This window comes from Sapajus apella, unplaced genomic scaffold (genome assembly GCF_009761245.1).
Source record: "Sapajus apella isolate SASKATOON/1434 unplaced genomic scaffold, GSC_monkey_1.0 scaffold32, whole genome shotgun sequence".
Classification (NCBI taxonomy): domain Eukaryota; kingdom Metazoa; phylum Chordata; class Mammalia; order Primates; family Cebidae; genus Sapajus; species Sapajus apella.
Window position 1 is genome coordinate 17,128,101 of NW_022436972.1, and position 21,555 is coordinate 17,149,655.

Below are 21,555 nucleotides of genomic sequence, written 5' to 3' on the forward strand. Positions count from 1 at the left end.
TACGCAGAAATACCTCCCTCCCCTAATAAACACCATTTTCTTTTCTTTTCTTTTTGAGATAGCGTGTTGTTCTTGTTGCCCAGGCTAGAGTGCAATGGTGCGCTCTCAGCTCACTGCAACCTCCGCTTCCCACTTCCTGGGTTCAAGTGAGTCTCCTGCTTCAGCATCCCGAGTAGGAGTAGCTGGGACTACAAGCACATGCCACCACAACTGGCTAATTTTTATACACACCATTTTCTTTAAACACAAGATCTTACTAGATATACATATTCAGCAAGAATTTACTGAAATCCAACAATGTAGTATATCTTGTTCTAGGCTGATATAAGTGAACAAGATAGGCAGAACCCATCCCGTTGCAGATGATACATTTTAATGGAAAAGTGGCAATAAACAGATAAATAGGTATGTAACATAAATCAGGAAGTGTGGTTACATTGGTGGCCCCAGTGAATCACACCTCTTGGTATTACATATGGCGTGGTCCTGAACACTAACTCTGGGCTTGGCCATGTGACTTGGTTTTCTTAAGCACTTAGATACTGGTGCCTGTGACTCTTGGAAAGTGCCCTCTTGGGTTCTGAGCTATCGTGTAAAGAAGGTCCAGATCCTCTGCTGAAGAGCCCACAAAGATGGGGAGAGCTGCTTGACCAGCCCATTGCAGGCTTACAGCTCCAGTTGACTCTTTAAGTAGGTGAGTGATTCTAGGCAAGACCACTGGAAAGATTGCCCAGTTGAGCTCTGCCCAGAGAGCAGAAATAGAGCAAAGAAATGGTTGTTGATTTGAGGCACTAAGTCTTGTGTTAGTTTGTTACACAACAATAAATAACTTGAATCAGGAATTGAAAAGTATGATGAATTTTTTCACTCAGAAAAGCTTTCCACAGCAGTATACAGACCTACTCATTCGTTATATTGTAAGCAGACGTGGAAGATCTCCACAGGACTGTAAGAATTTAATCAATATGAACAGTCAGCTTGCTTCATGGCCTCCTGCCTCACCACCTGTTTTTTCCTGAACCCTATATGTTATGTGGTCATCTAGTTGGTTGGAATCAGCTATTGACAAGACCCCAGCAACTTATACAGATGAACCTAAGTGAACTTTCCACATCACCATGATATAGTCTCCACTCCAGGAGGAGCTATAGCTTCATTATCATTACATGCGACCTATGTGCTGCCATAGTGACTGACTTGTGTCGGCACCACTGGGACCCCTCCTCTACATGTGATGACATATCTTCTCCCTTCTCCACTGACCTTCCTGTCACTTTCCCTCAGGAAGACACTGCTTTGAACACTATTCAGTGTTCTCTTTCCTTGTGATAGATAATACAACTTCTATTGATCAAAGCCTGTGTTTTTGTGGATACTTGTTTGTTGCTTGCTAGGTCAACAAACCACTAGGTATTTTGCAGGGGGGATGGGGCAATATTTCTATATTTGTCAGCAATCTTAACTTCTTTTTCCACAAACTATTAATTAATGTCCTTTACCTGTTTTTCAATTGAGTTGTTTGAATTTGTTCCACTGATTTGTGAGAGCCCTTTGCCATAATAACAGATATTTTCTCCAGTTTTTCAAATTAAAAAATCTGTTTTGCTACACTAGAGTTTTACATTTTTATGCAGAATTATTATTTTATCGATATGTTTTCCTTTATACCTTCTGGGTTTCATTTTATGCTACTAAGAAAAGAAAAACAGCTCAGAGCAGTCTGAGCTATGTAAGGCATGTAAAATTTATCAGGCCCAGAGAGATGTGAGTATGGGACTTTAGTCACATGCTATGCACCCATGCCCAGGGGAAATTGTTTAAAGATACTTTGTTCCTGACTAACTGACTGACCCATTATCTTCATTTTCCTGGAATCTGTGATACAAGGAATAATGCATACCCAATCAATAGCTTAAGTTATATTAATGTAATTTCTTGGAAACAATTTAGGAATTGCTTCTCTTCCTTTCAGAACATACTTGTAACTGCTGCTAATTGGAGTCCACATTCAGGGCAACTTGAATTCATCACGCTCCTGGGTTACAATCCTCAATCCTGGCCCAAATAAGCTCTACTTACATCAATTTTGCCTCAGTTTCTTCCTTTTAGGTCAACACTATAAAGGACTTTATATTACAAAATCATTTTTAAAAACATGAGTTTCTTTCCTTTTAAAAACATATTACATCTCTGCTAAATCCAGAAGTTTTATTTGTATAAAAACGAGTTCTGGATTTGGCTTTAATGTTAGAAAACATGAGCTCATTGTCTAAATTGCCAGAATTTTACATCCATTATATTCTCCCCCAGTGTTTAGCAATGTAGTATAGCTATGCAAGAAATGTTTATACTTATCAGATCAAATCCTATCATGTACTAGTTCTACTGTGGAATTCCATAAAATACTAATAATTCCTGTAACAAAATCATTCACTATATAAAGTTGAGAAAAAGAAATAAAACTAAGAAAACCAAACACAGCATATTTAAAACTGATATTAAGTAAAAATGAAGACAAACAGATCTATCTTAAGTTAAAATGTACAGGGAAATAGTAGGAGGTGAACTTTATTCTTTTATATAAAAATTTATTAAATAGCTACTGTGTGGTACACACTCTTGCAGGTACTGTGAACACCAAAAGAAGAAAAATAAATCACAGTCCAAGGCCTTAAGAAGTTACTAGTCTAGGGAGAAAACAGACAAGTACTTAGCCAATTAATTTAAAGTGTAACAAGTGTTATAATAGCCAATTAACTTAAAGTGTAACAAGTGTTATAATAGGAATATGAGCAATGCATTATAAGCATCCACTCAACCTAGGATGATCAGGGAAGATTCCTGCAGGAGATGATAAACTACACAGAATTCGGAGGGACAAACAGAAGTTTACAAGATAAAGACAGGAAAAGGAAACTTCAAGGAGAGGCCACACGTAGTGTGTATGGAGGGTGAAAGACAACCTGAACAATCTGAATAAGAGGAAGTAGTGTGGCATAGCTGACAAATAAACTAGTTTGAGAAATGTGATGGGAGAAGGTAAGACTGGAAAGATAAACGGGCTGAATCATAAAGATCCTTAACTAGTAGGCTAAGGAGTTCAATTGTTAACTTTCAGGCAAGGCTATTAAACAGGAAAGGGTCATATCCAAATTTCATCTTTGCTCCAACTTACTTTAAAAAAATTTAAACCTACAGAAAAATTGCAAGCATGCCTCAATGAACACCCATGTAACCTTCGCCTAGATTCACCAATTAATATGTTGCCACATTTGCTCACTCTCACTCTTTTTGCTAAATGGTTTTAGAGTACACCTTGGTGGTGTAAGGTTTGATCACTTGGTTAAGATGGTATCTGTCAGATTGTCACTATTGGAAAGGCACAGTTTCCCTTTGATAGTAATAATCAATATGGTGATACTTTCAGGCTTTGTGAATATTCTCATCCCTGGCAAGTCTTCACATGATTTCAGCAATTACCAAATCAGTTATTACTATTGTGACTGTAAAATGGTGACTTAAAAAAAAATTCTAAAAGTATTAGTCAGTATTCTTCTCCAAGAGCCTTCCGTTGGGTGTGGCAGCTCATGCCTGTAATCTCAGCCACCTGGGAGACTGAGGCAGAAGGATCACTTGGGAGGTGTAAGGTCAGGAGTTTGAGACCAGCCTAGGCAACACAACACAACCCTATGAGAGAAAAAGAAAGAAGGGAGGGGAGAGGACGGGAGGGGAGCCAGGCATTGTGGTGCAAGCTTGTAGTCTCAGCTACTTAGGAGGCTGGGGCAGCGGAATTACTTGAGTCCAGGAGTTTGAGGCTGCAGTGAGCTATGATCATGCCACTGTACTCCAGCCTGGGTGACAGTGATATCTTGTCTCTAAAACACAAGCCCCCTCTTTCAATTTTAATATTTTTTAAGTCTCAATATGGACTCACGGATTCTTTTAAAAAATCAATGTTATAATCAATTTCTGTAACTATTAACATTTTTATTAAGGTGAAATTCATATAACATAAAATTAACCATATTAAAGTGTAACCTTCAGTGCATATGGTACATTCACAATGCTGTACAACCACCACCTCCAGATATAGTTCCAAAACACTTTCATCACTCAAAAGAAAATCCCATGCCTATTAAGTAGTCACTCTACATTCTTCCCTATTCCAAGCCCCTGGTAATTACCAATGCTTTCTATTTTTATGGATTTACCTATTTTGAATGTTTACTATAAACAACATCATACAATATGTGATCTTTTGTGACCTGGCTTCTTTTACTCAGCACAAGGTTCAACCGAGTTGTAGCATGCAACAGCACTTTTTTTTTCTTTTTTTTTGAGATGGGATTCTCACTCTATCTCCCTGGCTGGAGTACAGTGGCGCAATCTTAGTTCACTGCAACCTCCGCCTCCTAGGTTCAAGTGATTCTCCTGCTTCAGCCTACCAAGGAAGGAGCTAGGACTACTGGCATATGAGGCCACACCTAGCTAATACTTTTTTTTTATTTTTTTGAGACAGAGTTTTACTCTTGTTGCCCAGGCCGGAATGCAATGGTGCAATCTTGGCTCACTGTAACCTCCACCTCCTGGGTTCAAATGATTCTCCTGTCTCAGCCTCCGGAGTAGCTGAGATAACAGGCTTGTGCCACCACATTGGGCTAATTTTTGTATTTTTAGTAGAGATGGGGTTTTGCCATGTTGACCAGGTTGGTCTCAAACTCCTGACCTCAGGTGATCTGCCTGCTTCGGCCTCCCAAAGTGCGGGGATTACAGGCTGAGTCACCATGCCCAGCCTAATTTTTGTATTTTTAATCGAGATGGGGTTTCACCATGTTGGCCAGGCTGGTCTGAAACTCTAGACCTCGGGTGATGCACCCACCTCAGCCTTCCAAAGCGCTGAGATTACAGGCCTGAGCCACCATGCCTAGCCTCAGCACTTCCTTTTTATGGCTAAATAACATTCCATTGTATGAATATGCCACAATTTATCCATGCAAATTATGATGGACATTTAGGCTATTTCCACCTTTTGATTATTTAGAATAGTGCTGCTATAAACATTCATTCACAAAAGTATGTCTTGTTTTCAATTCTTTTGGATACACACGTAGCAGTGAAGAGTTGGATCATATGGTAATCTTACGTTTAACTTTCTGAAGAACCACCAAACTTTTCTACTGTGGCTGCACCATTTTATGTGCCTAAAAAAATGTATAAGGATTCCACTTGCTCTACATTCTTGCCAGTTTGTTATTCCACTTTTTAATTATGTCTATCCTAGTGGGTATAAAGTATCTTTTGGTTTTGATTTGCATTTCCCTAATGACTAATGAGGTTGAGCATCTTTTCATGTGTTTGCTGGCCACTCCATCTTCTTTGGAGAAAAGTTTTTTTAAGTCATTTGCCCAATTTTGAGTGGACTCACTTTTTCTGAGTAACAGTTATTTCTATATTGTGGATACTAGACCCCTAAGAGATACATGATTCAAAATAGTTTCTATCAGCCAGTGTGGTAGCTCATGCCTGTAATTCCAGCACTTTGGGAGGCCGAGGTGGGAGGATCACTTGAGGTCAGGAGTTTGGGACCAGCCTGGCCAACATGGTGAAACCCTGTCTCTACTAAAAATACAAAAATTAGCAAGGCATGGTGGCAGGTACCTGTAATGCCAGCTGCTCAGGAGGCTGAGGCAGAAGAATCACTTGAACCCAGGAGGCAGAGGTTGTAGTGAGCCATGATCACACCACTGCACCCCAGCCTGAGCAACAAAGCTAGAGCTCCATCTCAAAACAAACAAACAAACAACAACAAAACGGTTTCTAGCATTCTCTAGACTGTCTTTCACATCTTTGACAATGTTCTTTGATGCATAAAAATTTCCAATTTGTCTTATTTTGGTTTTTGTGCTTTTGGTGTCATATTTAAGAATCCACTGTCAAATCCAAGGTCATGAAGATGTACCCCTATGTTGTCTTCTAAGAATTCTATAGGTTTAGGTTTTATATTTAGGTTGCTGATCCATTTCAGTTAATTTTTTTTGTATATGATATAAGGTAGAGGCTCAACTTCATTCTTTTGCATGTGGATATCCAGTTGTCCTGCATCATCATTTCTTGAAGACGATTCTTTTTCCATGGAATCATCTACAGGCACTTGTATCCTAACAAGTATCTATCAGTTTGTGAGTACTTTTTAACTTTCTGACATGACAAATTGTTCTGAGCTCACTTTGTAGCTTACCTTGGGTCCCGTTATGGGGTACAGTATTTAGAAACCGGGAACTGAAAGCTAAGTGCAAATTTCATTTTTGAAAGATGGCTCTCACAGCAGTACTGAAAAAATGAAGAGTGACCATTTCAAAAGCAAAGCTACCAATTACAAGACTATTACTCTGAATGGTATGAAATAAGTATTAGCTTGAGGAAAAGAGTAAAGCCATAGACAATATACTAAAAGATGACTAGTTAAACTAGTTTGCTAGGGATGACGTAACAAAATACCAGAGGTTAGGTGACTTAAACAACATAAATTCGTTTTCTCAATTCTGAATGCTACAAATCCAAGATCAAGGTGTCAGCAGGTTTGGTTTCTTCTGGGTTCTTTCTCTTTGTCTTATGGAAGACCGTCATCTTGCTGTGTCCTTACCTGAGTGTTTCCCTTGTGCATAAATTACTAGTGTCTCTGCATGTCCAAATTTCCTCTTCTTACAAGGATATTAGTTAGACTGCAATTATGGCCCACCCATATGTCCTAATTTTACACCTTAATTACTTCTCTAAAGATCTAATCTCTAAACATAGGCACAGTCTCAGGTACTAGGTGTTAAGAATTCAACATATAAATTTTTTGGGGACACAATTCAGTCCATAGTACTTGTGTTTAGGAAAAATATTATTTTACCAAAATCCTATGTTTCTTTTTATTTTGCAGAGAATGGAGAGAACGCCTTAATCAGAAAGTGTACTAGTTAACTAAAACAAAATGGAATTGACTAGTCACCAGATTTTCAATAAGCAGTTCTAATTCTTAAACCCAAGATACCATATATGCTTAGTTTGATATTGGTTAAGAACAAAAATTCTATTTAAAATCCTATTATTAGTATATTAAATAAAGTAGAAACTAATCCATTAAAAATATGTTAGAACATGTTAGTGTGCTTTTGGGGAACTTCTATTAATGGCAACATGAATATTGGATATCCTAAAAATCATCCCTCACAAGACAACCAAAAATGCAAGGTATAAGATAACAATCTTATAAATTAAGAAAAAAAAAAAAAAGAGCTAAGAACAAAGAGGAAATGAAAAATCTGAGCAGCAAGTAGAAGTTGAGAGTTTATCTCACATACGAGGGGTGGCTGATGGCTTTGGTAACTAAATTGACGCGTTTTGAAACCTGTTAAGAAATAGGAGATAAAGCCAGTAGTTCAAAACAAAGCAGTGAGTTTACATTAATATGTTCTGTGTAAACCCAGCTCCCCTAAAGACTACATACTCAGTAAAAGAATAATTAGAACCCTTCTACCTTCAGCAAAACATAAGAAAACACCTATGCCATACCGTGGGCAAAAGTCTCTTCCAGGAATTCAAGATCACTGATTTACCTTCGAATGAATCTGGGGACTAAATCTATATTAGCTACATAATCTAGAAACCCCTAGATGTAAATTAACCCCCATGTTAGTTTCTGGTTCATCAAGCCTGAGTACTTGGAAAAAACCAAGACAAATGTCTTTGAAAATACATCCATAAACCAAGTTATTGAGAATTCCTACACAAAGAGATCACATGATGATGAATACATGTGATCCAAAATACAAATCATGAAGAATTAGTCCACTGTAAATCAATAAAAGACAAAACAAACTGTAGGTTCTGACCTCCTGAAATCAGATAACAAGGTTTTAGGAGAGACAACATTAAAATGTTTAAATATCTGAAGACATAAAAAAAATTTTAAATATAATAATGAAGTATAAAAAGATGGCAGATATAAGAACAATAAGAACTGCTTGATATTTGAAAATGTGGTCACTGATGCTAAAAGACACAAAACAATGAAACAGTTAAACAGTATATTGAATCCTAATAGAAAATAGGTGAACTGGAAAAACAAAATATGTAAAATACAGAAAGGAAGTTGAAATATAGGAGATAAAATGAGAAAGTCAAAAATACATTTTAATAGGAGTTGCAGGAGAAGAACAGAGAATAAGGAAAAGACACTTAAAGACAAAGTAGCCAAGAATTTTTCCACAGTGACTAGTGATATAAATTCTAAAAATCAGGAAGCACAAGCCTTTAGATGAATAACGAAATCAAAATCCACTCCTAGACATACTATAGTACAACACCCAAAACAAAGTGATCTTAAAAGCTTCCAGGCAAGGGACAGTGGCTCACACCTGTAATCCCAGCACTTTGGGAGACTGAGGCAGGTGGATTACCTGAGGTAGGGAGTTCAAGACCACCCTGACCAACATGGAGAAGGCCTGTCTCTACTAAAAATATAAAATTAGCCGGTGTGGTGTTGCATGCCTGTAATCCCAGTTACTCAGGAGGCTGAGGCAGGAGAATTGTTTGAACCCAGGAGGCAGAGACTGCAGTGAGCCGAGATCGCACCAATTGTACTCCAGCCTGGGTAAGAAGAGCAAAACTCTGTCTCAAAAAAAAACAAAAAAAAAAGCTTCCGGACAGAAAAAATACATGTTACTTATAAAGAAATAACAATTAGAACAGCAAATTTCTGGTCAGGTGTGGTGGCTCATGCTTGTAATCTTAGCACTTTGGAAGGCTGAGGCAGGAGGATTGCTTCAGCCCAGGAGTTTTTTCTTTGTAGAGTCTCCCATCTCTACAAAGAAATAAAATAGCTGGGTGTATTGTATTCCCAGCTACTTGGGAGGCTGAGGCAAGAGGATTCCTTGAGCCCGGGAAGCCAAGGCTGCAGTGAGTCACGATCATGCCACTGCACTCCAGCCTGGGCAACAGAGTGAGACTCTGTCTCTAAAAAAGAAAAAAGAAAAGAAGAACAGCAAGTTTCTCAACTGCAACAGTGAAATACAATGTGCTAGTATATTCAGAGTTTTAAGAAAACTATCAACCTAGGAAGATCATATTAAATTGGAAATTAATCATATTTCCAAACTGTAATTCAAAAAGAAAATGAAATAAAGATATCTCAGATAAAAATTAAGATGTTTAGCACTAAAAGACCCTCACCTCAAATGAAGTAGAAAAAGAAAAAAATCTAGGACAGAAAAGTAGAGTGAATAGAAAAAATAAAACTAGAAATAAATCCACATATTGATATAAAATATAAACAGGGTCCCTGGGAAGCAGGACCTCCAAGGGGCTCAGCATTGAGCCTGGGTAGCTGCCCTTCCACCTGAAGCAGGGCTTGAGCTACTCTCCACCCATAAGTAGATGCTGCTATGGAAAAATAAGGCTACCTTGACCATGTCTATGTTGTATATACATCATAAAGATGTGAGTCCATCTTTGCCTTCATGTCTTCCTGGGCTTTTATTGTTCTTCCTCCCAGCCTGCCCATTCCATCTGGGGATAAGAAAGGTGAGAGGACAGAAACATGCACTATGAGAACATGTACCCAAGGTTGTTTGGTCATAGGCTGGAGCAGGGACATGCATGCTCAGTATGGCTCAATACTGATTACAAGATTATGCTGAATGAAGTTTAACGTACTCTGTGCAATATGTGGGGTGGTAGTGGGTCTGACAAGAATAGTCCTGAATATATCTTCTACCTCTGAAGTCTCCTTTCAGGAATCTGGCATTAACCATTACATGCTTTTTAATGGAGGTGAATTATACTTTAATATATACTGCAGATGAACTATTAAAGTTTATAATGTCAAAACTTTCTTAGACAAAGGCATTTTTGTGTGAATTAAAAATAAAATTTTAAGTGTCCTACCTGACTAAGGACCCTCTTTTAGGCCAAGGGGACCCAACTAAACCTGAAAAACTAGTTCAAACCATGCCAGGCTGGGAAAGGAGTGACTAGACATACCTCATTATACTCTCCTCCCTTTGGAGTTCAGGCACACAACTGACCAGGATTAACATTAAAATAGAGATCCTAAGACTGACAGAACAGACTCTTTGCAGAAGTAAGATACCAAATTCCAACCTGACTCTAGTATAGCATCACATGACAGAGAACAGAGCCCTGAAAGTAACCAAAGTCTCAAAGTATATTTCTTTGACATATTTTGCAATGCCCTGCAAAGCTGTCTGTTGTGGGGGTAATTTACATTCTAGAGAATATTCTTCCCCTTCCAGGACTTTTTCTGACTCTGAAAAGACTGGTTGAGGGTCTAGCACCTATTAAGGGTCTGAACAGGGAATATCTGCCATCTGTTGCCACTGGGCATAGCTATGTATGAGACGTCATCTACATAATAAGAATGTTGGTCTCCACAACCCCTTATCTTAACCCAGACACTCCTTTCTATTGATTCCAGGTCTTATAATAACTCTTTCAACCAATAAGAAAATATTTGAATCCACCTATGCCTATAAGCCACCCACCAACACTCCTTGAGTTACTCCACCTTTCTAGGCCAAACCAATGTATGCTTCACATGTACTGGCTGATGTCTTATGTCTCCCTGAAACATATCAAACCACGCTATAACCAAACCACCTTGGGCACTTGTTCACAGGACATCCTGAGGCTGTCATGAGTCATGATCTGTAAATGAGATAAACTTCTAAACTGATTGAGACCTGTCTCAGGATTAAGATGACAGATAGGAGGCAGTACTAGCTTGCAGCTCCCACTCAGACAGAGCAACATGCGGAGACTCACGTTATAAACTTTTGCTCCGAGAACGAACACAGGAACATACCAAGAAAGCCAAGAGAATCCACAGACCCTCTGAAGGAACTGTATCACCACTGCAGGCTCCCTGAGATGCCAAAAAACTGTGAGTCTGCTTGCTTTCTCTATGGGGAGGCTTGTGATCTGGGGCAAGTACTCAGCCCTAGTCAGCAGTGCCTGGAAATAGACTTGGTGCTGTTGGCGGGTTACAATTAGAGTGGGACTGGTCCTTCAGGACTGTGGCTGAGCAGGAGCAGGGTGAGGCCTGAGAGTGCCAGCTTTCCCCCACTTCCCTGGTGACCTGTATGACTTAGAAGAGGCAGCCCTAAAACCCGTGGAAATATAACTCCATTGGACTGGGAACCACATCCCTATCCCCACAGCAGCCACAGCAAGCCCCGCCCAAGGAGAGGCTGAGTTCAGACATGCCTATCCCTGCTTCCACCTGGCAGTCTTTCTCCACCTGCCCTGGTAGCTGAAGACAAAGGTCATAATCTCTTGGGAGCTCTATGGCCCTGCCCACTGCCTGAGAAACCTGAATACTTAACCAGTTGTCAGAAGGGCAAGTTTGTATCCTCCCTATAGCACCACAGTTGATACACTCTTGGAAGTGTCACCTCCTGGCTGTAGGCCAACCAACACAAAACCAGCACATGAAACAAAAACACAACAAAGGACAAAGGACCCTCGGAGTCCACTTTACTTCCCTGCTACCTCCACTGGAGAAGGTGCTGGTATCCATGGTTGCAAGACCTGAAGATGGATCACATCATAGGACGCTTTGCAGACACTCCCCAGTACCAGTCTGGAGCCCAGTAGCTCCACTGGGTGGCTAGACCCAGAAAATCAAAAACAATTACTATTGTTCAGCTCTCAGGAAGTCCCATTCCTAGGAGAATGAGGAGAATACCATATCAAAGGGACCACCCCATGGGACAAAAGAATCTGAACAGCAGCCCTTAAATCCAATCTTCCCTCTGGATTTTGGTAGACATAGTCTGCCCAAATAAGAAGGAACCAGAAAAACAATTCGGGTAACATGACAAAACAAGATTCTTTAACACCCTTCAAAAAATCATACCAGCTCACCAGCAATGGATCCAAACCAAGACAAAAATCTCTGAATTGCCAGAAAAAGAATTCAGAAGGTAGATTATTAAGCCCATGGAACTAGAAAAACAAGAACAAACCCAGCAGAAGAAAAATAATGAACATCAGAGTGGAACTAAATGAAATCAAAAAAATATATACAAAACATAAATGAAACAAAAAGCTAGTTCTTTGAAAAGATAAATAAAACTGGTAGACCATTAGCAAGATCAACCAAGAAAAGAAGAGAGAAGGTCAGGTATGGTGGCTCTCGCCTGTAATCCCAGCACTTCAGAAGGCCAAGGCGGGCAGAGCACCTGAGTTCAGGAGTTCATGACCAGCTTGGCCAACATGGTGAAACCCCATCTCTACTAAAAACACAAAAATTTGCCAGGCATGGTGGCACATGCCTTTAAAGACAGGGCTCAGAAGGCTGAGGCAGAAGAATTGCTTGAACCCAGGAGGCTGAGGTTGCAGTAAGCCAAGATCATGCCACTCTACTCCAGCCGGGGCAAAAAAGGGAAACCCAAAAAAAAAAAAAAAAAAAAAAAAAAAAAAAAAAAACGAAAGAAAGAAAAGAAGAGAGAAGATCTAAATAAGCTAAATTAGAAACAAAATGGGAGCTATAATTATTGATACCACAGACATACAAAAGATTATTCAAGGCTACTATGAACACCTTTATGTGTATAAATTAGAGGAGATGGATTTTGGAATTTCTGGAAATATACAACCTCCTAGATTAAACCAGGAAGATGAAGAACCTCTGAACAGACCAATAACAGGCAGAGAGGCTGAACTGGTAATAAAAAAAGATTACCAACAACAAAAAAAGCCTAGGACCAGATGGATTCACAGCTGAATTCTATCAGACATTCAAAGAAGAATTAGTACCAATCCTATTGACACTACTCCAAAAGAAAGAGAAACTGGAAATCCTCCCAAAATCATTCTATGAAGTCAGTATCTCCCTAATATCAAAACCAGCAAAGTACAAAACAAACAAACAAAAAAAACTACAGACCAATATCCCTGATGAACACAGATGCAAAAATCCTCAAGAAAATAATAGCTAACCAAATTCAACAGCATGTTAAAAAGGTAGTCCACCATGATGAACTGGGTGTCATATCAGGGATGCAGGGATGGTTTAATATATGTAAGTCAATAAATGTGATACATCACATAAACATAATTAAAAACAAAAATCACATGATCATAGCTCAATAGATGCAAAAAAAAAGCATTTGAAAAAATAAAGCATCCCTTTATAATTAAGACAGCAAAATCAGCATAGAGGGGACATACCTTAAGGTAATAAAAGCCATCTATGACAAACCAACAGCCAACATTATACTGAGCAGGAAAAACTTCAAAGCATTCCCCCTGAGAACTGGAATGAGACAAGAATGCCCACTTTTACTTTTATTCAACATAGTACTAAATCCTAGCCAGAGCAATCAGACAAGATAAAGAAATAAAGGGCATCCAAATTGTGAAGAGGAAATCAAACTGTTGTTGTTTGCTGATATGATCATATACCTAGAAAACTCTAAAGACTCATCCAAAAGCTCCTAGAACTGGTAAATAAACTCAGCAAAATTTTTTTTTTTTTTTTTTTTTGAGACAGAGTTTCGCTCATGTTACCCAGGCTGGAGTGCAATGGCGCGATCTCGGCTCACCGCAACCTCCGCCTCCTGGGTTCAGGCAATTCTCCTGCCTCAGCCTCCTGAGTAGCTGGGATTACAGGCACGCACCATCATGCCCAGCTAATTTTTTGTATTTTTAGTAGAGACGGGGTTTCACCATGTTGACCAGGATGGTCTCGATCTCTTGACCTCGTGATCCGCCCGCCTCGGCCTCCCAAAGTGCTGGGATTACAGGCTTGAGCCACCGCGCCCGGCATCAGCAAAATTTTAGGATACAAAATTAGTACACACAGATCAGAAGGTCTGTTATACACCAACAGCAACCAAACAGAGAATCAAATCAAGAACTCAACTTCTTTCACAATAGCTGCAAAAAAAAACCCCAAAAAACTTAGGAGTATACTCAACCAAGGAGGTAAAAGACCTCTATAAGAAAAGCTACAAAACACTGCTGAAAGAAATCATAGCCAATACAGATGGAAACACATCCCATGCTCATGAATTAATATTAATTAATATTAATATTGGGTAGAATATTGGGTAGATTGTGAAATATTGTGAAAATGATCATACTGCCAATAGCAATCTACAAATTCAATGCAATTCCCATCAGAATATCACCATCACTCTTCACAGAACTTAAAAAAAAATCCTAACATTCACATGGAACCAAAAGAGAGCCTGCATAGCCAAAGCAAGGCTATATGAAAAGAACAAGTCTGGAAACATCATATTATCCAACTTTAAGCTATACTATCAGGTCACAGAAACAGCATGGTACTGGTATAAAAACAGTGACATAGACCACGGGAGTAGAATAGAAAACTCAGAAATAAAGCCAAATACTTCCAGCCAACTGATCTTCGACAAGCAAAGAAAAACATAAAGTGGGGAAAGGACACCCTACTCAACAAATGGTGTTGGAAAAATTGGCAAGCTACATGTAGAAGAATGGAACTGGATCCTCATCTCTTACTTTATACAGAAATCAACTGAAGATAAATCAAAGAGTTAAATCTAAGACTTGAAACCATAAACTTCTAGCAGATAACACTGAGGAAAAACCCTTCTAGACACTGGCTTAAGCCAAGACTTCATGACCAAGAACCCAAAAGCAAATGCAACAAAAACAAAGGCTAATAGATGGGACTTAATTAAACTAAAAAGCTTTTGCACAGCAAAAGGAGTAATCAGCAGAGTTAACAGACGACCCACAAAGTGGGAGAAAATCTTCACAATCTACACATCTGACAAAGGACTAATATCCAGAATCTACAAAGAACTCAAACAAATCAGCAAGAAAAAAACAATCCCATAAACAAAAGTGGGCTAAGGACATGAATAGACAATTCTCGAAGATATACAAATGGCCAAGAAGCCTATGGAAAAATGCTCAACATCACTAATGATCAAAGAAATGCAAATCAAAACCACAATGTAATACCAAGAGACTCCTGCAAGAATGGCCATAATAAAAAATTAAAAAAAAAAAATAGATGCTAGCACAGATGTGGTGAAAAGCGAACACTTTTATGCTGTTGGTTGGAATGTAAACTAGTACTACCACTATAGTATGGAAAACAGTGTAGAGATTCCTTCAAGAACTAAAAGTAAATCTGCTGTTTGATCTTCCAACTCCACTAGATATCTACTCAGAGAAAAGTAAGTCATTATATGAAAAAGATACCTGCACACACACATTTATAGCAGTACAATTTGCAATTGCAAAAATATGTAACCAGCCTAAATGTCTATCAATCAACAAGTGGTTAAAGAAAATGTGGTATATATAATACCATGGAATACTACACAGCCATAAAAAAAATTAAATAATGGCATTTGCAGCAACATGGATGGAACTGGAGACTATTATTCTAAGTGAAGTAACTCAGGAATGGAAAACCAAATGTATGTTCAGTTTAAGGCATAAGAACAATACATTAGATTTTGGGGACTCAGGAGAATGGGTGAGAGGAGGTGAGGGATAAAAGACTACGCATTGGGTACAGTATATACTGCTCAGGTGTATACTGCACCCAAATCTCAGAAATTACCACTAAAGAACATATTCATGTAACCAAAAGCACCTGTTTCCCAAAAACCTACTGAAATAAAAAAAAATTCAACACATTTTTTAAGAGAGACTTGTCTCAGGTACTTTTTGTTTTCATTCCACAAAGGTGGAAGACTGGGTAGATTCATCATGTGATGATTTTTCAAAGAACAGAGAGAACACTATTATTACTACATCATTAGGTGTGAATCACTCAAATCATACAAGAAAAGCTAGAAAGTAACAGATTTCCACATAGAAAAAAAGTTATCTTCCTTAGAACAGATTTATACTCTGAAAAATTTAAAAGAATATCTATCTGAAAACGAACAATGGATAAATAAAAACCAGAAACTCTGCATGAATTTGATGTGCATAAGAAGATAACTGAAGTTGAAACCTGGATAAAAGTTCAAGTCTTAGAAAGGCAACCCAAACAGGGTATAACTATTTTATTCATAACAAGTCCTCCTGGATATGGAAAAACAATTACTATAAAAATACCATCAAAGAAGCATGGTATTCAAGTACAAGAGCAGATTAATCCAGTTTTAAGAGACTTCCAAAAAGACTGTCTCAAGATGTTTAATCCTGAATCAAGCTGACTTAGATTTCCCTATCAGTCTTAGATCACAGTTTGCAGAGTTGCTACTAACGGCAACAAAGTACTGCAAGCTACAAATGCTTGGAGATGATCTGAGAAATGATAAAAACATAATTTTGGCTGATGATTTACCTAACCAGTTCTGTTGAGATTCTCATACTTTACATGAAGTTCTAAGGAAGTATGTGCAGACTGGCCGATGTCCTCTTACATTTATAATCTCTGACAGTCTCAACAGAAATAACCAAAGGTTGCTATTTCCCAGAGTAATTCAAGAGTGTTCTATCTCAAATATTAGCTCCAACCCTGTGGCAACAATTATGATGAAATTTCTTAATTAAATACTGACTTCAGATGGTAACAAGAATGAAGGAAAAAGTATTGTCCCCGATAAAACTTCTCTAGAATTGCTCTGTCAAGTATGTTCTGGCAATATCTAAAGTGTAATAAACAACCTCCAGTTTTGTCCTGCAAAAGAAAAGAACAATTTATTTGCCAATGAAAAAAAAGTACTGTCATTAAAATCAGATGCTGTGCTACCAAAATCAAAACAAAGAAAATATCCTGACAGGGTTTTTGAAAATCGAGAGGTCCAAGCTATTGGTGGCAAAGTTGTTTCTCTGTTTCTCTTCAGAACTTTGGGAAAAACTCTGTATTGTAAAAAGAGCATCCTTAACAGAACTAGACTCACCTTGGTTGCCTTCTCATTTAACAGAGTATGGTATGAGATATGTTACTTGTTCAATCAGAGTAAGTAGTAGAAATGTCACACATGCCAGGAGGGTTATTTGTTTAATTTATATGTTTAATTTATATCTTCACCAAAATACATAGATTTTTTAAATTAAAGCAGGTAACTTGGCTGGGCGTGGTGGCTCACGCCTGCAATCCAGCACTTCAGGAGGCTAAGGCGGGTAGATCCTTGAGGTCAGGAGTTTGAGACCAACCTGCCAACATGGTGAAACCCTGTGTCTACTAAAACTACAAAAATTAGCCGGGCATGGTGGTGTGTACCTGTAGTCCCAGCTACTTGGGAGGCTGAGGCAGGAGAACTGCTTGAACCTGGGAGACAGAGGATACAGTTAGCTGAGATAGCACCACTGCACTCCAGCATGGGTGACAGAGCAAGACTCCTCAAAAAAAAAAAGAAAAAGAAAAAAAAAAAGAAAGAAAAAAAGTAGATATCTTGTGAGAGCCAGAGCCAGTGAATTTCTGAGTTCTGCAGATACTCTCAATTGTGACAGGAATACATGCTCTTTACTCAGGGAATATGGTACATCTATAGCTGTGAAAGATGAAAGAGATGATACATTCTGACAAATCTTGAGGATTTACTCATTGTCAAGAAGAAGGATAAAGTTTTTGAATCTTGCGCAAATCCCAGTGGTTTGTAATACATAAAAAGTACTGAAAAAATTGCCTGGCAACAAAAGCACTTTTTTCCTGACTTCTGCCTACCAGCTTTATGCCTCCAAACTTAGCAATTGCTTTACCTTGCTCTGTTAACCATTCCAATGAGAAATCAAGCTCAGATATCCTTTATCCAAGAAACTGGAAAGCTTCCTCTGGAGCAACAATTTGGAAAATTGAAAATGGAAGTCCTACCTGATGGTAAGCACAAAATAATAAGATTCTGACAGCAGAGAGGATGCACATCTTAATGGAGGACAGCTTGTAGAGGAGGCTCTGGATGAACTCACTGAAACCACTGAACCCGAAACCTGTTATCTTTGAGTCAGAATAGTGGGAATGAATCACCTGCCAACCAGGTTGAGCACCTTTTCATTCCAAGAAGAAATGGAAGAAGACATGCTAACAGAAGACTATGAGAATGATGGGATACAGGAATTAGTCTGCTGCTAATCAGAATGCTACTTAAAAGGATTCATTTTACTTTTATTTGGTGGTTCTCAAAAAGAGTTAATATGCTTTTCTGGTATACTATAATTTATTAATTATTCACTCTTACAGTATTTCATTACAAAGAACTGACTCTAGTGCCATCTTAAAGTAAATAATCAAGTCTTCAGGTAACTGTAATTTTTTTTTACAGTATTAACTTACTCTTTTGAGTTAGAAGAGGGCAATGCATATGAAGTATGGTTGATCATTATATCAAATATCAGAAAATGTGAAGGAATAATCCAGAATACAAAAATCTTATAGGGGGTTGTAAATATAAATTATACAGAATTTTAGAATGCAATCATGAGTATAAATAAACCTCATGACTTAGAAAAATAAATGGCCAAAGTTTTGCTTACTTAAAAAAAAGAGAAAATCAAGTTGAATTAAAAAAAATTACAAGGATATCACATTCCAATCACACTATTATAGGCTGCTTGAAGACTCATACTCAGTGATTAACAGAATAAGCAGACAAAACATTATCAAGGATACAGAATATCAGAACAACATTATCAATTAGCTTGACCTAAATGGTCTTGGAAAGGACACTGCACCTAACAATTAAAATATACACTTTCATTTCAAGCACCAAAAGAAGTGAAGCAAAAAATTTTAAGCATGGGCCACATAGAACACCATAAATCAAGTTTCACAAATTACAAAGAAGTTAGTATTAAATATCTTCAAAGTGCACAATTAAAATAATTTTTTAAAAGCTAAATGTTTACAGTCTGGATGCAGTGGCTCATGCTTGTAATCCCAACACTTTGGGAGCCAAGGTGGGAGGATACTTTGAGCCCAGGAGTGCAAGACCAGCCTAAGCAACACAGTAAGACCCTGTCTCTAGAAAACAGTAAAAAAAAAAAAAAATTGGCTGAGTGTGGTGGCACGCACCTGTAGTCCTAGCTACTTAGGAGGCTGATGTGGGAGGATTCTTTGAGCCCAGGAGGTCAAGGCTGCAGTCAGCCTTGATTGCATCACTGCATTCCAGCGTGGGTGACAGAGTGAGACCCTGGCTCTCAAAAAACAAAAACAAAAACTGTTTGTAAAAGTTTCAATAATTCATAGGTCAAGGAACAAATTATAATGAAAAACAGAAAAGGAACAGACATAAACTGTAACCAAAACATTGTGCAATAAAACCTTGGGATGCAGACAACATTGTATTCATCAAAATATACAGACCTCGGGGCCGGGCGCGGTGGCTCAAGCCTGTAATCCCAGCACTGTGGGAGGCCGAGGCGGGTGGATCACGAGGTCAAGAGATCGAGACCATCCTGGTCAACATGGTGAAACCCCGTCTCTACTAAAAATACAAAACATTAGCTGGGCATGGTGGCGCGTGCCTGTAATCCCAGCTACTCAGGAGGCTGAGGCAGGAGAATTGCCTGAACCCAGGAGGCGGAGGTTGCGGTGAGCCGAGATCGCGCCATTGCACTCCAGCCTGGGTAACATGAGTGAAACTCCGTCTCCAAAAAAAAAAAAAAATACAGACCTCTAAATACAACAAAAAATTAATTTTTTTTTTTTGGGGGGGACAAGGTCTCACTCTGTTGCCTAGGCTAGGCTACAGTGGCACAATCACGGCTTACTTTTCATATCTTCCCATACTGATCCTTTAGCTTTCCAGATATCCATCTGTTCTACTCCTTTCAATCTAGTTCTAAAGGTCAACTGCTTCACCTTCATTTTCTGGTCTGTGACTGACTTACTATTCACTAGCATAACAATTAGTTTGGACTTGATTTCTGCTAATATTTTCCTAAACAGGGCTTCTCAACCATTATGATTGTGAACATAGAATCTCTTCTTCAGAAAATTCTACTCATCCTTCAAAATTCTGACATCCTAAAGCAAAGTCAGATTATTCCCATTCTAAGGTTCAAAGTACTCTGTACATCCTTCTGTTATTACATTTAGCACTAAATTGTATTTAGTTGCTTACATGATGTCACCTCCACTATAACACAAGTCTTTCATAAGACTTCAATCTATTTTTACAGTTACAGAGACTAGAGTGGTACATTTAGACCTCAATCTATTTTTGTAGTTACAGAGACTACAGTGGTACATTCACAAAAACATAAGTTGAATAGATGTTTGCTGAATTAACTACTGTCCATCTCCAAGTGACTCCTAAATCTTTTCCTTCAGCTTCACTTTCTGTGATGACAGAAATGTTCTATAGCATTTGTGCTGTCTGATATAATAGCCTCTAGTTGTATGTGGCGATTGAACATTTGAAAAGTGACTAGTAAGGATGAGAAACTGAATTTGTAATTTTATTTAACTCTAATAGTTGAAATAGCCACATGTTATTAATGGCTACTATATTAGACAACATATCTTGGGATGCCCCAAGCTTTAAAATTCCATTTTCAACTATTTTCTGTATTTACTCACCTTGATAAATTGCAGGCACCTCCATCTCACTATGTCTAAATCTGAATTAATTATCTGAGTTTCCTGAGAAATTAGGCTAGAAAATTTATTTCATTTGAACCTATCAATTTATAAATATGTCTAAATTATTTATATATTAAAGTGCTATTAAATTAATTTGATCACATGAACTTTGAATTAAGCTTTAACTATACTTGGCTAGATCTTGTCAATCTGTAGACTGACTGGCTGATAAAACGTATTTCAGCTTAAGTCGAAACAGAGATTAAGATTTGTAAATAAAAGATAAGAAAATTATCAAACTAATAAATTTGAATTTGGATTTTAGTTCCATGATGAATAGTAACTAAATCTAAGTAAGAATATATGCTTGATACCAGCATATAGACAAACAATTGGGAACAGTCAACCAATCGCCCATTTAATTCATTTATTTAGCAAACTTAATGGGCAACTACTATATGTTAGGCACTCTTTGAGGAAGTGGGGATACAAGGATGAATCAGTAAGGAAGATAGTTACAGCAATTACAATACTAAGCAGAATACAGGGTATAATATGCAGTAATTGGAAAACTTTTTTTCCTGTTTAGGCTCATTTGTCTTCATAATTGTTTCTATAGAAATAAAGTCATTTTGATAGAAAAGATAAATGAATTTTGAGTCAGACTATTCTATATTCAAATTCTACTCTGTAACTTTTAATAGGTATGCAGCTTTTAACTGTGAACTTTAGTGTCTTTTCTAAAAAGGAAAATTCTATATATTCTGTATGTCAGCATACTGCCTGACATACAGGAGACTCTTAAAATATTCTAATGAGGTATTATCCCATACATACACATTTATAAACAATGTCTGCATAAATGTATATACAGTATGTAAATATGCAACTAAGGATTTCTGTTCTCATTTATTGCAGAATGGCTTATAAGTAGATCTGTTTTTCATTCTCTTACTAATCCTACTAAAAAGTGTCATTATCTGCACATGTGTGCCATGTATCTT

General features: G+C 37.9%; 1 protein-coding gene and 1 pseudogene across 7 annotated transcripts in view; one reads left to right on the forward strand and one right to left on the reverse strand.

Moving 5' to 3' along the window:
• The window catches only part of FNDC3A (fibronectin type III domain containing 3A), a 198,404-nt gene that overhangs the window by 124,274 nt on the left and 52,575 nt on the right, over positions 1–21,555 (reverse strand). The window lies entirely within an intron of this gene.
• LOC116562201 lies at positions 9,507–18,100 on the forward strand (annotated as a pseudogene).